We start from the raw sequence: 4,665 nt of genomic DNA, 5'->3' as shown, positions 1-4,665 counted from the left end.
ACAACTAATAAAATCAACAATTGGGGAAATCATAACTCTAGACCTCGTTAATTTAGTCTCCAACCCTTTGTCTCGTTAGTTGATAATTTTACCGCTTTGTAGTATTTGCTAGTTAATTAGTTAGAAATATAAATTTCAATCTTTATAATTTAGGAAATTGTTCAAACTTGTCTTCTTAGTGATATTAAACAGATATAGCTAAGCCTTAGTTCTCTGTGGGATTCGACTCCGGACTTTTAGACCGGATTGTATTTGCAGCGACCGCTTATCCTTTTTAGGACTAGAGTTGGGCGTGATCAACCCCCTTTGAATGACTACTGATTTTGTGTAGTTTTGAGTTTTACTACTACAACTGATTTCAATCACCTCTGTCACTAATTGCTTTCAAAATGGACTATCAGTCCAGCTTTTTAAATAAATCTCTTTCAACATGTGTTCTGCACTTCCACTATATTCTTAGAATCTAGGTAGTGCCCCTCTTGTGTGAGCCTTACCTTGGGACCCTTGAGCTCCCTCTGAACTTGGACACATAAGAGTTGGCCCTTCCACACTGCACTCATTCTGTTGGTTATGCAAATCTGGGTGTGAGCACTGCCCGGGACCCCTTGAGGTCCTTAGGGAACTCTGACACACCCAGATATGAGAAAGGCTTTGGAATAACATTGACATTGAAGTGATTAATTACATAACTCAGAGAGGAAGTCAAGATCAGGCTTCCTATGGTTGTAGCTTCTTGTTTTTTTTTTCTTTCATTTCTGTTCATGTAATTCAATCCTATGGTTTGTAATAACTTGTAAACAAGTATGGGGTTGGCTAGTGAAAATATGCATGTTTTAGCTATTAAAAGGGTAGAAAGCATGTCACTAGGTTTACATTCCTACTTGCGCAATAGAATCCCTGCTTAGGACTCAGTTCATGCATTAGAGATCCTGTTACTTAGGATTTACACTTATCATTTTTCAGCATGTCCATTTCACTATCATATCACTTAGCAAATCTTGCGTTAAATGTGTTAATAACCAGTGTTTCTGCAATCATGTTCCTACTTCCATGCACACTTAGAGATCCAGTTTTAGGCTAAATAACACAAACAAGTATATCATCTCTACATATCCTAGTAATTACTGTTCTAAAGGATGTAATACTTGCGCATATAGAAATCCTGTTTAGGGTTCTGCATATACATTCTTCCGCATCTCTGCATGTTAGATATCATGTCTTTAGGATTCTATTTGTATATCCTCTTAAGCACACCTAGGCTAACTACGAATGCATGAAAAGGAATAAAACAATTTCATTTAGTCTTTACAACTAATTGGCCATAATTTTTATGTGTTGAACACCTAGAACAGCATGTTTAGGTAATAACAATAGTCTCCAACTGTCAGCAATCATGAATAACTACTGAACCCTATTCACGCCTAGGCAAGCCTTAGGTACTTACTTAAATAAAACTGGAACTGCCTCTGTTTAATTATCAACTGCTACAACCAGCAGACAGGCCTGATTTGGACTTCTTTTCTGAGCTATATAATGAATTTGGTTCTGACTCAAACACCCTACTTTAGGATTTAAAATTCAGACCTTAACTGTGTTTAAGTCATGCTATTTATATGCATTATTTGCGGAGGTATACATGAGCCTTTTAATTGTTTATATGTTTCCCCTCTAAATGCAGTTCTACTTGTTTTTGTATGACGCCCTAGCATTTTACCTCTAAACCTAAGAGTCAGCTTAGAACTTCCCTCTTATAGGAATAGTAGTCTTAAATTCCTCCGGGACTGATAGAAATGGGACGGGTAGCAGCATGCAATAGAGGTCGAGACCAATCCTCGCTTTAATACCTTCACTGGGTGGGAAGGGTAGATATGAATATAATGACCGGTGCGCTAATACCACGTGTAGCCCCTCTTCTGAGGAGTGATTACCGGGTATTGCATTGATGTGATCCATATTGCAAACAAACCTAGGACCCCTTTACATTCATCAGCATGCTTAGATTATAACTCTTTTCAAAACCTTGCTTTCATTAATCGTTTTCAAACACTTGTGTATTTAAATTTAAAATCCCCTATTATTTGACCCTTTTTTTGTTTACTTGCTAATTGCACAAATTCACAAAAATCTATCTGGCCGGGAACCACACTAGTGGATCCTGAGGGGTGCCTAACACCTTCCCCTTGGGATAATTTCAAGCCCTTACCCTATCTCTGGTTATCAAATGTAGTTGTAGTTGAACCCTCATAGGTGCCCTAACGCACCTTAAAATCGTTAGGTGGCGACTCTTCAAAATTGCAAAGCCCCTTTCCCAAAAGGGAAGAGTTGTCCCAACCAAATGTCATAAACCCGATTTCGCGAGAAAAAGGGGGCACGACACTGGACACGGGAAAAATAAATTGGTTGAGCATGACAAGGGGGAGCCATAATATTTGCCCACAACTGGATATTAAGGTACGAATCCCGCCCGATATCAAATACGGATCGACATTTACCAAAAAAAGAAGATTTTTACCTTATTTAGACTTGTATTACGATTGAAATTCTCCTACTATATAAAGTGAAGAATTTTTTCACTTTAACAGGTTTTTAACACGCAAATAAAAGCTCATTTTGTCTTCTAGATATTATTCGAAGTGTTCTTCAGTTACTCTCTTCTTTAATCGCAACCGAGCTCATATTGAGGGTCCGATCGAGGCCAAATTTCGGTGTTCAACTTGAGACCGGGCTTGATTGTTAAATTACGATTGGTTTAATCGTTCATTCTCTCTTTGATTTAATTACTTGTTGTTCTTAGATTATTCGTATTGAATTAAATCATGTATCCTTTAAACTACGTACAAATTTAATTGTTACTCATTTTTAAGGGTAAACACTAATTGCTGGACTGATGTTCATTTTGGGCACAATTCAGCAACTCTTCCCCTATGCTCTTTGCAAACTCATCAAATATTATTGGAGCCGATTGACCAATTTCTTCTACCTTTATGTCCAAATTACCATTGATGAATATTCGACAAAAGAACAAGAAACTGACTATCTACTCCAACGACTACAGGGATAATTGGTATTGGTATGGTAAAGGTATGTGGAGAGACATTAATTTTGAGCATCATGTATATTTGATACTCTGGTTGTGGACCTAGGAAGAAGGAGGAAACAATTATCGATCTCATTACTTTTAGCAAAGGGAAGGACTATTATTCCAAGGTTGGTAAGGCTTGGAAGCGCAGCTATCTTCTTCATGGTCCGCCAGGGATGGTAAAGGTATGTGGAGAGACATTAATTTTGAGCATCCTGCAACATTTGATACTCTAGTTGTGGACCCTAAGAAGAAGGAGGAAATAGTTATCGATCCCATTGCTATTAGCAAAGGGAAGGACTATTATTCCAAGGTTGGTAAGGCTTGGAAGCGCGGCTATTTTCTTTATGGTCCGCCAGGGATAGGAAAATCAACAATGATTGCAGCTATTGCTAACTGATAACTTCTTGAATTATGATAATATTTATGATCTTGAGCTCACCTCTATTAAGGACAACTCGGGGCTTAAGAAGTTGATCATGAAAACAACAAGCAAGTCTATTATTGTAATTGAAGACATTGATTGCTCTATTGATCTCAAAGGTAAGAGAAAGAAGAAAAAGAAGAAGAATGAGGAAACGGATACCAAATATTAGGAAGAAGACTCGGACTCGGCTACAGAAAAAGAAAGTGAAAATAAGGAAACTACCAAACTTACACTTTCAGGACTGTTGAATTTCATTGATGGAATATGGTCAGCTTGTGTTCAAGAGAGGATAATCATATTTACAACCAATCATAATTAAGGACAAACTTGATCCAGCTCTCATATGTCGAGGACGGATGGATATGCACACTGATGTCATACTGTAGATCTGAAGCATTCAAAGTGTTGGCTAAGAATTACTTAGCTATTAAAACACACCCTCTGTTCCAACAAATTCAAGGTTTACTAGAGGAAGTAAACATGAGTCCATGTGATGTTGCAGAAAACTTGATGCACAAAAACTCCTAGGAATGCCTGAGATTTGCTTGGAGAACTTAATCCATGTTTTGAAGAAATCCAAGAAAACAGCCAGTATGAATTCCCAGAAAACGAGAATTTCTCCACAAAATTAGTCAAACCCTATGGCTGTCTCAGAAGGTTTTTTGAATAATTCTTCACGTCTAATAACTTCAACTAGTCCTACTTTTCCTTTTTTCTTTTTGGAAAAGGGCCAAAACTACCCTCAGACTATGCGATATGGTACAAATATGTCATCCGTCCATCTATTGAGCCAAAAATTCCCCCACTGTTATCTTTCTGGCTCACTTATGCTCCTACGACTAACAGTCAATGGCAAATAAAAAAAAGTTTATTTGCATTAACCGTTAGTCATAGAGGAATGAGTGAGCCTGAAAGATAACGGTGGCTCAATAGATAGACGGAGAGCATATTTGTACAAAATCGAATAGTCTGATGGCAATTTTGGCCATTTTCCCTTTTTTTTCTCTGCGGATGCGGGGTGTATTATTTTTCCATGTATTCTGTTAGTGTTTATATTAACTAGAGCTAAATGTTGCACACGCATTTTTTTCCATGTATCCTGCCTCCTATTTTAATATTATACTTTTTATAATATAGAAAAAATGACATTGTACAGCTG

General features: G+C 37.4%; 1 pseudogene; it reads left to right on the top strand.

Moving 5' to 3' along the window:
* The first annotated feature begins 3,266 nt into the window (after positions 1-3,266).
* Positions 3,267-4,138, top strand: LOC109210107 (annotated as a pseudogene).
* Positions 4,139-4,665: the final 527 nt, after the last annotated feature.

This window comes from Nicotiana attenuata, unplaced genomic scaffold (assembly GCF_001879085.1).
Source record: "Nicotiana attenuata strain UT unplaced genomic scaffold, NIATTr2, whole genome shotgun sequence".
NCBI lineage: Eukaryota > Viridiplantae > Streptophyta > Magnoliopsida > Solanales > Solanaceae > Nicotiana > Nicotiana attenuata.
This window is presented reverse-complemented; position numbering and strand designations above follow the sequence as displayed.